Source organism: Kogia breviceps, chromosome 18 (assembly GCF_026419965.1).
Source record: "Kogia breviceps isolate mKogBre1 chromosome 18, mKogBre1 haplotype 1, whole genome shotgun sequence".
Taxonomy (NCBI): Eukaryota; Metazoa; Chordata; class Mammalia; order Artiodactyla; family Physeteridae; genus Kogia; species Kogia breviceps.
In genome coordinates, this window is record NC_081327.1 from 13192623 (window position 1) to 13206392 (window position 13770).

Here is a 13770-nt window from a genome sequence, read left to right on the forward strand (position 1 = left end):
TTGTCTTTCTTTATGGCCTTTGTTTTATTTTGTTTGATATGGGTCTTGCTACCCACTTTTTCTTTTCTATTTGCATGACATACCTTTATCCATCCCCTTACTTTCAGTCTGTGTCTTTCGCCCTGAAGTGAGTGTCTTGTAGGCAGCATATTGCAGGTTCTTTTTCTTTTCCCCCCAATCTGCCACTCTGTGTCTTTTGATTGGAGCATTTAGTCCAATGATGTTTAAAGTAATTATTGATAGGTGTACATTTATTGCCATTTAATTCTCATTTTGCAGTTGTTTTTGCAGTCTTTTTTTTCTGATGATTTTCTTTTGTGATATGCTTGAGTTCCTTTCTTTTTATTTTATATTTTGTGAATCTATTGTTTGTTTTTGCTTTGTAGTTACCATGGAGTTCAAGTATGCTGACCCATAACTATATCTACTTGCGTTAAACTGATAATCATTTGTTGAATCATGTTCTAAAAGATATATATTTTTATATTTCCCTCCTCCCAGACTTTATTTTGATGTTCTCTTTTTATCTTCCATGTTTATCCTTTTACTGTTTACTGTAGTTATCACTTTTACAATTTAAAAAATTTATTTTCAATCTGCATACTGGGTTATTTAAGTAATCTTCAATCCTTAATATATATTTGCCTTTCCTATTGTGATTTCCCCTTTCCTGTAGATTCTATGTAGCAGTATTGGGAGTGTGGGCTGTTGTAGTCAAGACTGCTGTTGCTGAGCTGGGGAATGAGGCATGGGACCAGGGTAAATTAAAATACCACAAAGCTCTGAGATTCACTTGGTTATTTTTTCTTTTCCATTACGGTTTATTATAGGATATTGAATATAGTTCTCTGTGCTATACAGTAGGAACTTGTTGCTTATGCATTCTATATATAAAAGTTTGCATGTGCTAATCCCAAACTCTCAATCCATCCCTCCCCCACCCCACCGCACCTCCCTGGCAACCATAAGTCTCTTCTCTATATCTTTGAGTCTGTTTCTGTTTCATAGATAAGTTCATTTGTGTTATATTTTAGACTCCACATATAAGTGATATCATATGGTATTTGTCTTTCTGACTTACTTCACTTAGTATGATAACACTTGTTTTTTTCTTGATTCAGCAGTTCTCTGAATGCTGTACATTTTTTATTAGTTTCCAGATTTTTGAAAAAGTTGATTCTGTTTTTGCCAGTCTATTAATTACTTTTGTGGTTGGATGGACTGCTATAGTTTCCTACTCCGCTATTTTTCTGTTTAGAGTATTTGTTGGTCTCATATTTTTTCAAGAGGGCAACTATGCATGACATAATATATACGGTTGTCCCCTGGTACAGTGTATTAATGACTGGACCCACTGCATATACCAAAATCCACAGATGCTCAATTCCCTACTTACATAAAATGGTATAGTACTTGCATATAACCTACACACATGCTTGTATACTATAAATTATCTCTAGACTACTTATAATACTTAATAAAATATAAATGTTATGTAAATAGTTGGGAATACAATGTAAAAGCTATGTAAATAGTTGCCAGCATGTGGCAAATTTAAGTTTAGCTTTTTGGAACTTTCTGGAATTTTTTTCAAATATTTTCAACCTGTGGATATGTAACCCACAGACACGGAGGGCCAACTGTACATACTGAAGTATAATGGTTCAACATTTATCCACTGTAAGTGTAGAAACCTTAGTTTCCTTCTCTAATTGACTTGAATATTTCTTGAAGACCACATTAGACAGTGTTATGATTTTTGTTTCAGCTGTCAAACATAATTAAGGAAAGGAAAGTCTATTTTACCCACAGTTTTGCTCTTATGGTGTTCTTTCTATCTTCCTTGTTTTCCACGATTCTTTATGTTTCATTTTTGTTTACAGGTATTTCTTTAGGCATTCTTTGGGGGTAGTTTTGTTGGCAACAAATCCTGGAAGTCATTCTTTGAGGGTATGCCTGTTGTTAAAAATCATTTTCATCTGAGGCTGTTCTTGATTTCTCATTTCCTGAACAATATTTTCATTGGCTGTGGAAGGTCAGGCTCCCCATTTAGGCACCGTTGACATTGTACTGGTAATAGAGCGGCCCATTAAAGGCTGGACTTCATACTCGACTTTTTCTGACACAGTCTGGTGGGGACATTGGGGATAGTTTTTTACAACCTGATAAAGGTCAGAGGGCTAGAGTCTCCATTTGGCCTCTGGTGTCAGTGGTGGGGATAGGGCCACAGATATTTTGGTGGTGTTTGCCTGAAGTAGAGCAGTTGTTTTAAAGTTTCATGTCTTGTTAGGCTGTCCTTTCCTGTTTCTCTGGTTGGAGAGAATAGGCTTTTCTTGAGACTTTTTTTCAGTCTCTACACATTAGCATTTCAATTACCAGCTTCTTTAGCTCCAAGTTTGGGATATAAATGAAACCTGTGGAACTCACCCCATGTTGTTCCTTAGGTCCTGTAGTCCCTAGCTTCTCTTCATCTTTGAGAGTCATCTTGTATGTTTCATATATAATGTCCAGAGTTTTGAGTTGTATTTAGCAGGAAGAACAGGGAAAAGGACATGTATTCCCTCTTTTTAGAAACAGAAGTCCCTCTACTGAGTTTTTTTCATAAAAACATTTAAATAACTTGTGTAATCTCTAGTAGATTCTGTTTTGGGGATATAGTATATATGTTCACATCATTTTGAGGATGCTCTTCATACTTTAAAGTCCTGTTCTGTTTATTCTACTGGTAGTATTTCCAGTTGGTTAGCTTTGTTTCTCTATTATATGAGAATCAATTTTTATCAAATGTTTGGTAATTCTGACATACACTCAGTTTTACACTTGAGGATCCTTTTGATGTAATCTGCTTCAGGGCAGGACTAGGATGTGCTGCCTTGATTTGTACTCTGATTTGAGAGAGAGACAGGCTAGCAGGAGGGGTGTTGTGGTACAAAATTCCTTGCCAGCTAGTCCTAAGTATAGGGATGCTCCTGGTTTTTCCAGAATAATACCAATCAGTAGCCTCTCACATTCTCCCAGAAGCAAACAATAGTACTTACTAACTAGTTTAAGAAAGGGTGATATGCTAGGTGAAATTACTTCTCCCAGCAATCTCACTGTTGCCACTGTCTCCACTCATGCTCCTTGTGACAAACCCTAGACATAGATCACATTATGCCACACTTACTTTTTAAATTGTGGTGTATATTCTCTCGTGTTCTGGTCTTAGATCATCTGGTTTCCTTAGATGATCTAATGCCAAGTACTTCAGGTATTCTCTGATATTCACCAGAAGTTATTTAGATTTTCGGGAGCTGCCTATATGTGGTATGTATTGTATGTATAATAGTCCCAGTGCCACTTATTAAAATCTAAACAAAAACATTGAAGTGCCTTTGTTTTGGTGGTTGTTTTCAAGAAACTCTTATAAATTAAATTTAAATCCTTATGTCTAGAGTGTGTGTAGGCATGTGTATATACATACAATACATTCCATCAAATATAAAATGTTTTGATACTAGAACACTGTTGATCTTACCAGAAAATACCAATAAAAGCTTTTCATACACATAAAAATCTTGGGGGCTTCCCTGGTGGCGCAGTGGTTGAGAATCCGCCTGCCGATGCAGGGGACGCGGGTTCGTGCCCTGGTCCGGGAAGATCCCACATGCCGCGGAGAGGCTGGGCCCGTGAGCCATGGCCGCTAAGCCTGCGTGTCCGGAGCCTGTGCTCCGCAAAGGGAGAGGCCACAACAGTGAGAGGCCCGCATACTGCAAAAAAAAAAAAAAAAAAAATCTTGGTTGGTATTTACTTGAAAGTAATTACAGGATGCCACTGATAAATTGTTATCACCTTCAAAATGTTAAAATGAGAGAGCACTTTTTCATTTTGAGAAATCAGGACAATATCAGTGATAGTAAGGCTAAGAGAATGAATCTAGAAGATAAAAGAGAATTGATCAAGTTCTGTTTTCAATTATTTAAATTAGATATGTACACAATTAGAAATTTCCAATGCTGGTTTATTTCAAATAAATGAGAATTTACTGCATAATGCTTTTATATCATTTTGCTGACAAATATTCTATTCAGCTTTTTGCCTTTTCTATTTAATTAGAACTCATCTAGATTTTGTCTTTTAATAACTATTCTCTAGTTTGGTCATCTGGATTACATCAGTCATGCAGCATGAACTGGGAAAATTCTGTTAAGGATTATCTCCTTGAAGTTTTTATCCAAGGAGCTAACAGATTGTAAGTGCTGGCTTATAAAAAGGAGCTTTTTGGTTAAATTTAACTTTCCCACTCATTAATGGTCTTTTCAGGCTTGATTATGTTTTATCAATTTCAATAAAGTTCACTTTCTAGACAATAATTCATTAACTGGAATTTTGTATATATTGAAATAAATTTACATAATATTTCCTCACAAAGAACAACATCAGTATCTGTGTTAATAATATCCCTATTGTTATTCATGCTGCTGTAATTGTGTCATTTTTCTTTTATCAAATTTGGAAAAATTGGGTAAGTCTACAAGTGTTTTTTAAAATTAATTTCTAATTTAAATTGCATTAACTACTTCCTTCTGTTAGCATTTGTTTTATTTTGTAATTTTTAAACTTTTTCACTTGAATGCTTATTTTTTTCAAGTTTCATCAAGTGCCTAATATATAAGAAAGACATTGGAATAGGTGCTGAGGTGGGAGATAAGTCCCATCCCTTAATTTTAATTTCCTGTATGCATCAAAGGATGTTAATTTCACACTGAGCAGAGGTTTGGCTACATCTCACAAATTTTGAAATATAGACATTTCAGTACTAGTCCTTTCTGAATGGCTTATAATTTTAAAATTTGCCTTTCAGTTTAATCTATTGTTCTATACATATAGATTATTATATATTTCCAAGAGGAGGTATAAATTATTACCCAATTACTTACTAATTGCAAAAAAATAAGATAGTTTTATAATGAGAGATCTGGCAGTCACAAATACCTGTGAAGTGTTCTTGCTAAAAATGTTTAACAAAATGCAAATCAAGCTTCTATTTAAGTTCTAATTTAGAAACAGTGTAACAAGATGAACATTATGAGGAAATAAATTTGACAAACCAACAAGACATTCTAAGACAACTGTGATGGACTCTTCAAAAAAACATAACCATGAAACAAAGATGGGGGAGTGCTGTTCAGTTTAAAAGTGACATAACCACTAACAGGTATGAGCCTGGAGAGTGAATCCTTGTTAAAAGATATTCTTGAGAATATTAGGGAAAATTAAATATGGACTGAATATTAGAATGTATAGAATTAATTTTTAAGGTGTGTTTATAATATTTTGGTAATATGTATTATCCTAACTTCTAGGATACAAACTGATTTGAGGGTAAAGTGATATAATGTTTACAATTTACTCTTAAATGATACAGCAAAAATTATATTTTATAGAAAAATGAAGCAAATATACAAAGTAAATTTTCAAATCTAGGTGAAGGGTAAATGGATGTTCATTATAGAATGCGTTCTATGTTTTTGTCAGAAATTTTTCATAATAAAGTTGGTAAATATTTTCTAGGCAGTTTGCTCTTTGTTATCCTTTTAACTTCTATATTATTGGTAAAATTCTTCACACCATTCCTTGATATTTCAGGAGCTATATTCTTAATATTCTCACACTCACTAAATCCTTAGGGTTACTTTTCAGCTCTAATTTTCTGGTAGACCTTAAGCAATGAGGTCTGCATTTGATCTTTACATGTTCTTTATATTCTTATGGATTTTATCAAAGATGAATTTCCTGAAATACAATAAGTGATGAATGGCTTTCTAAATTTGTTACCTTCATTATGTCTTTATATTAAGAAACTCACTAAGTATAATGTTGATAATAAAAATAATCATATCCATTATTCATTCAAAGGAGTTTTTTTGCCTGGTACTTTTTGCAAAATTGTACATGTTATAAACTATTAACTACACTTTTAGGTGGGTACCATTTTATAAATGAAACACAGAAGGGTAAATGTGTTGCCCACTATCACACAGAGAGTAAAGGCAATGATGATAAGTTTATGTCATTGATTAAAAACTTCCCCACAATTGTTTTGATGACAAATTGAAATTATAATGGAATATTCATAGTTCAGGCATACAAAAATGTAATCTGGCAGACATTGAGGATCTGGTCTGAGACACATTCATGCATCACTGAGAACTTGAATTTTCTCTGAATTTAGTATTAAACTCAAGGACAGCACTAGCTGTTTTCAAAACAGTATCTGCTAGCAGCTGCTAGTTGTAACCTTGTAGTTTAAAAGTCTCCCACCCCGACACAATTATGTAATCATTGTGAACCCCAAAGCATCCTTGTTTAACAAGCACCCTTACCTCTTGTCAGCTCACATCCTAATTCTTGACAACTTATGTAACTTTGCAGTTTTTTACCTTTTTAAGCCTACCCCATTTTATAGTCCAGCAGAACACAATTCGAGTACTTTCTTGGGTTTGTGTTTCTTGGGCTGCAGTTCTGACAAACCCCAAATAAAAGCGCTTTTTTCCTTTCTCTTTTTTTTTTTTCTTCAACCAGGTCTCTGTTCTTGGAATTCTTGGTTTACAGTTACATTAACAGGTTTATTTCCTAATACGACCTTCCTAAAATTTAAGAAGGATTAAGAGGTATTAGAAGGCTGTTACACACTTATTAAATTAACATGTCTGGAAAAAGAGTCACATTCACAGAATTTCTTTCTGGCATGAATATTTTGCTATTCTATAAACAGAAAATGACATGGAAAGGCTTTCTTATATTCAGTTACATTATGAATTCTCTGATGCCAATAAAGATGTGAATGTTGTCTAAAGACCTTCCTACATAACTTGTAGGGTTTCTCAGCAGTATGAAAACTCTGATGTTCAGTAAAGTATGAATTAAGTCTAAAGGCCTTCCCACATTCTTTACACTCACAGGGTTTCTCACCAGTATGAATTCTTTGATATGGTCTAAGGTCTCCACTACGACTAAAGGCCTTTCCACATTCCTTACATTCATAGGGTTTTATACCTGTATGAATTTTCTGCTGTTGAGTCAACTGTCCACATCAACTAAAGGCCTTATTATCACATTCTTTACATACATAGTTTTAAACCAGAATGAATTGTCAGATGTTCTTTTAGATCTGTTCTATGAATAAAGGCCTTTCCACATTCTTTACATTCATAGGGCTTTTCACCAGTGTGAATTATCTGATGCTCAGTAAAATAGAAACTAAATTTAAAAGTCTTCCCACATTCTATACATTTGTAGGGTTTCACATCAGTATGAATTTTCTTATGTACACTAACTTGAGAATATACTCCCACAAGTCTTCCCACATTCCTTACATTCATATGATTTCTTACCAGTATGCATTCTATGATGTACTCTAAGGTTGCCACTACAACTAAAAGCCTTCCCACATACTTTACAGTCAAAAGGTTTTATACCAGTATGAACTGTTTTATGTCAATTAAACTGTTCACACACTAAAGGTTTTTTCATATTGCTTATATTCATAAGGTTTCTTACCTGTATGTATGCTTCTGTGTTCAGTAAGGTAAAAATCGAGTCTAAAGGCCTTCCCACATTCCTTACATTCACAGGGTTTCTTGCCTGTATGAATTTTCTGATGCTGTGTAAGGAAAAAAACAAGTAGAAAAGCTTTTCCACAATCTTGACATTCATAGGGTTTCTCACCAGTATGAAATCTCTGATGCTGAATAAGCTGATAGCTACAACTAAAGACCTTCCCATATTCATTACATTCATTGAGTTTCTCACCAGTATTAATTTTCTGATGTACACGTAGATGATAGACACTTTTTTTTTTTTTTTTTTGGCCACACCACGTGGCTTGTGGGATCCTAGTTCCCCAGCCAGGGATCGAACCTGGGCCCACGGCAGTGAAAGCACCAAGTCCTAACCACTGGACAGCTAGGGAACTCCTGATAGACACTATTAAAGGTATTCCCACATTCTTTACAATCAAAAGTTTATCACCAGAATGAATTTTCTCATGTTGAACAAAATTTGAGCCACAACTAAAGGGTTTTCCACGTTCCCTATAAAGTTTCTGACTATTATGAATTCTCTGATTCAGAGTAAAAGATGAATAAGTTTTCTACATGTTGGCATGTTATACATGATTTTCACTTGACTTTCACTTGACTGAAATATCTATCTCGAGGTCCCTGTTGACCCTCAAACTCACTTTTGCTCTGCCACTCATTTCTCAAAATAGATCCTTTAAGACAAGGAGTTTTACTTCCTCCTATTGTCTTCCATCGGGAGAAACTGACTTCATAAATGTCCTTCTCTGGAGATAACTTCTTGGTCTTATACCTGGAGAGTAAACCTAGAAGAAAACAAAAGAGCAAACAAAGATTATTTTCTAGCAGCCAGCAAAACAGTTTCTATCTTAAAAATATAATACAGGACTTCCCTGGTGGTGCAGTGGTTGCGAGTCCGCCTGCCGATGCAGGGCACAAGGGTTCGTGCCCCGGTCCGGGAGGATCCCGCATGCTGCGGAGCAGCTGGGCCCGTGAGCCATGGCCGCTGAGCCTGCGCGTCCGGAGCCTGTGCTCCGCAACGGGAGAGGCCACAACAGTGAGAGGCCCGCGTACCACACACACAAAAATTATATATATAATACAAAATGAAAACAATTCTTGAAAAGAAATGGCTTAAAGAACTTTCAATGTAATTAGGTAGTTTTAAGTCAAAACAATATGAGCTGAGAGAATAATGAGAGATTATGTAAGATTGTGGTGATTTGAAATTTAGATGTCAATCAGAATAATCTGGAGAGCTGCTTACAAGTACAGCTATTTGGGTACCACCCCAGACCAAGGTGAATCAAATCTAGAGGAGTAATTGGGCATCTACATGTTTAATAACTTCACAAGATGATTCCAATATAAATCAAAGTTTAGGAGTTCCCATTTAATAATATTAATCATTTCCTTTACTCTTAGAATAAAATTCAAAAATGTTACCATAGAATATAATATGGCCTTTGCTTACCTAAAGACTTCTTTGGAAGAAACTGTCCTCTCTACTCTCTTAGGACACTTGCTACTGTTCAGCTCCTAGATTATGCCCACAACCTTTCCATTTCATACAGCTTTTTACAGGTTATTTCATCTCCTAAGAATCACCTCTCCTGGGCTCAATGAAAGGCTGACTATTCATCCTTTCACCTTAGGTTAAACATTTCTTGCACAGAAATGCTTGCCCTGCTGACTATAAGTAGATCCATGTTTATTCTCAATCACAACATCATGATTCTTCATGTCACAGTTTTCAACACATATACATTAATTTTTGCCTTGCTTTGCTGTTTCTGACTCCCAAACCATCCCAAAGGAAGATATAATTCCTATTTCATTCAAAATAAATAAATTCATCAGGACATAGTAGGTGTTAAATGATTAACTATAGAATAAAATGATAACTCAAACTATGATACTAGAAGAAAATATTACAAAGTCACTGTAATGCAGTTGAATATCATAATCACTTAAATAATTTCACAACTCTCAAAAGACATTTCTCCCTACCTCTAATCTCTCATACCTTACTGCAGTGATTAAGTGTACTTTTTCCTTCTTTACTTCCTATATATATGAGAACTAAAGGAAATTCAAGGTAGCTCAGCCAAACGTGTAAAAGGAAAAAGGTCCTTGTTTTATCTAATAATTCTTTAAGCAGTTATCCATTCAAACAGATGTCTCCACCAATATCGTTCATTCCCTGCTGTGCATAGAGATGTGTATAATTAACATATATTCAGTTGAGTTTTACTGTTATTCAACCCTCCTGGATGCTCAGTCTGCTTACTTCATAACATTTCACAGATTTCCCTTCTATCCCCTTACATCTAGAACCAACCATTCTTATTCTTTATGGAAAAGTATCTGAATGATTTTTAGATACTATAGCAGTTATGTATCATATTGAACAGTTATTTAAAAACTGAACAAGGAGACTATAATTTTGGAGAGAGCAGAGTAAGTGAATGGTATGAGGAAATTGTCTGGGGAAACTAGGAGTGTCAGGGAATCTATTAAAAAGGATATTTGGGATAAAACCTGGAGGGTGGCAATCTAGATAAAAGAAGAGCCTACGAAAAATCTAAATAGTGGATGTAAGGTTCAATTTGAAATGAATGGAGAAGAAATTTTCTGTGATTACAGTATAAGTATAAAAATGGAGGGCGTTTGAAACAAAATCTCTGAACATAACACAATAAAAATTTAAATAATAACAGCAAAAAATTAAAAGCTCTTCTATTTGTAAACAATGTACTTAACTAAGCAACTGTTGCTTCAATGAGGAAATACAAATTAAAATATCAGGGACTTCCCTGGTGGTCCAGTGGGTAAGACTCTGTGCTCCCAATGCAAGGGGCCTGGGTTCGATCCCTGGTTGGAGAACTAGATCCTGCATGCATGCCACAACTAAGAGTTTGCTTGCCGCAACAAAGATCCTGTGTGCCACAACTAAGACCCAGCGCAGCCTAAATAAATAAATATTAAAACCAATTAAAATGTCAGACTTTCTAGAAAATTTTGATGACAAAAATAACAGAATGGATGGCATACCAATTTAGTGCTCAGAAAAAAAGTCAGAATTAAATGGTTATATTAACCTAAATATAAGACTGAACTAAGCACCCTACAAAAAGAAAAGGAATGTAAGCTGAAGTAAAGCAAAAGAAAGGAATAAAGACAAAATGTAATCAGTCAAAAAATAGAAAAAGATGGGGTAAACAAATAAAATAGCTCATTCTTAAAAACAAGTCAGTAAGAGAAATAAATCCTTGCCCTACCTAATAAAAAAGAGGAAGAGAAAACTTTTAAATGACAAAGGGGAAATGTCTAAAAGAATATATTTTTAATTATGCAAGATTATTTTGTAAATAAATTTTAATCTATATGTGAAATAGTTTTTTTTAGGAAAAGAACTGATCAAAACCAACTCTAAAAAAGATAAAGTGTAAATAGACCAACTTCTCTTGAAAAAAGAGAAGCCTGTCAACAAATTATTCCCTAGGAAAGGTAACAGTAATGCACATTCCTATCATCCAAACTGTGCTCTTTAAGTATTATTCCCTACTAATATCAACCTGAGCTCTTTGGAGAATTTGCAAATTCCTAACCTAAAGCAAGGAAGGTATGTGTGTCCATGATTTCTTGTGCCAAAAAGTAAGGAAGACTGCACAGATTAGTGAGTGATGTCAAAATAACATAGGAAGCAGCTTAAGAAGCGAGCCAGGCTAACAGTGAGACACCAGGAGAGAGCAAGAGCGAGGGAGGGAGATGGATGATCATTTATTGAAATGCATTTAATCAATGAAAATCAATGAATATATATACATATGTGAAAGAGCATTTCCAATGTCAGCAAGGTGGCTATTTAAATAACTCTGTACTTGGAAAGTTGATAGTTCAAAAGGAAAAAACAAGCACATTTTCTGCTCTTCTAAATTAAGAACTACTGTTCATCAAAGTCATCAATAAGAGAGTAAAAGATAAGCCATAATATGCAAGATATTATATATGAAATACACACATACACCCCAACCCTGGTTTCTTTGGAGTACTTGTGGATTTCTGATCTGAAGCAGAGAAGGTATGAGTTGAGTCCAGGATTTCCTGTACCAAAACAGCAAGGAAGATTTCAAAGATTAATGGGTGATGGGTAGATTAATGTGTGGAGATATAGGTATAGATAGGGATAGCTATACATAGATATTTAGCTAGAAAGATATAGATATATCTCAAGTTGTATCCAGAATAAAAATCAACTCCTAAAAACCAGTAAGAAAAAACCCAGCCAACCAAATAGAACACTGTGTGGAAGACTTCAATGGGCATTTCTTAAAAGAGGGTATCCAAATAGTCAACAAAAATTAAGCAGTACTGCAATTTTCAGGGAAATGTGAATTAAAACACAGTGCTACCAACTACTCAACAGAATGGCTAAAATGAAAAGATGGGAGAGAAACAATATGAAATGCCTTTAAGGTTCCATAACAAGAAGAATTTTCTTATACACTAATAGTGGGAATGCACGCTAGCACAACTGCTTAGGAAAACTGAAAGTATCACAGTTCAACATGTATATCCAGTGTCACCAAATTCCACTCCTAAGTAGACACTTAACAAAAATTTGTAAATATACTCCTTGTTACTCAAATGTGATCTCAACAGATTTCCAATCTGTGCACTTTCCATCCACCGTGAGACAGGACACCCAGGAAAGGTCCTTCCTAGCACTGAGGGAGAAAAGGCTGCTGAACCAGGAAAAACCTGACTCTTGATCAGCAATGCTTTCAGAGAAAGATCTTTTATTTTTTTAACTGAAGTACAGTTGATTTACAATACTGTGTTAGTTTCAGGTGTCAGAGAAAGATCATGATCCAAAGGGGAAAATGTGAAAATTAACAAACAAACTAATTTAAAAAGGAGTTGGGAGGCCAGAAGGCGGAGTTCTTAAAACCAACCACTCATGTCAACTGCATACTCAATAGGAAGAGAGGTACTTTGCATCTCCAACAGGAAGAAGGATACTACTTTACTACCAAGTAGGAGGAAGAATTTTTCCTTTCCTGGCAACAGCCCAGCCAGTGAGCGACTGTCACAACTCAGCCAATAAAACACCACTCACTTCAAACTCCTAGTTTCCTCCAATGAACTCTTCGTAATAGCCACTCCCACTCCCTCTTCTCTATAAAACAAAACAAAAAAACTCTCCTTTGGACTTGCCTGTGGTTTGCCATAGATTGCATGTTCTGAATCACAATACTTTTCCGTTCCCAAATAAACCCATTTTGCTGGTAAAATACCTGGCTGATATATTGTTTTAGGTAAACAACTGGAAGACTAAACATCATAAAGATGTTAGTTCATTAACAAATGTAAGGCCAATTAGAATATAACAAGGGGAGGAGCTTCAAGATGGCAGAAGAGTAAGATGTGGACATCATCTTCCTCCCCACAAATACATCAGAAATACATCTACATGTGGAACAACTCCTACAGAACACCTATTGAATGCTGGCAGAAGACCTCAGACTGCCCAAAAGGCAAGAAACTCCCCACATACCTGGGTAGGGCAAAAGAAAAAAACATAGAGACAAAAGAATAGAGACAGGACCTGCACCAGTGGGAGGGAGCTGTGAAGGAGGAAAGGTTTCCACACACTAGGAAGCCCCTTCACGGGTGGAGACTGCAGGTGGGGGACGGGGGGAAGCTTAGGAGCCACAGAGAATAGCTCAGCAACAGGGGTGCAGAGGGCAGAGCGGAGAGATTCCTGCAGAGGATCGGTGCCGACCAGCACTCACCAGCCCCAGAGGCTTTGCTCACCCGCTGGAATGGGTGGGGGCTGGGAGCTGAGGCTCTGGCTTCGGTGGGATCCCAGGGAGAGGACGGGTGTTGGCTGCGTGAACACAGCCTGAAGGGGCTAGTGAACCACGGCTAGCTGGGAGGGAATCCGGGAAAAAGTCTGGAGCTGCCGAAGAGGCAAGAGACTTTTTCTTGCCTCTTTGTTTCCTGCTGTGCGAGAAGAGGGGTTTAAGAGTGCCGCTTAAAGGAGCTGCAGAGACTGGCGCGAGCCGGAGCTATCAGCGCGGACACCAGAGACGGGCATGAGACGCTAAGGCTGCTGCTACAGTCAGCAAGAAGCCTGTGTGCAAGCACAGGTCACTATCCACACCTCCCCTCCTGGGAGCCTGTGCAGCCCGCCACTGCCAGG

The 13770-nt window shown here is 36.3% G+C and overlaps 1 pseudogene; it reads right to left on the bottom strand.

The window, feature by feature from the left end:
- Positions 1 to 6742: 6742 nt before the first annotated feature.
- Positions 6743 to 13770, bottom strand: part of LOC136793079 (zinc finger protein 540-like) — a 44011-nt pseudogene continuing 36983 nt past the window's right edge.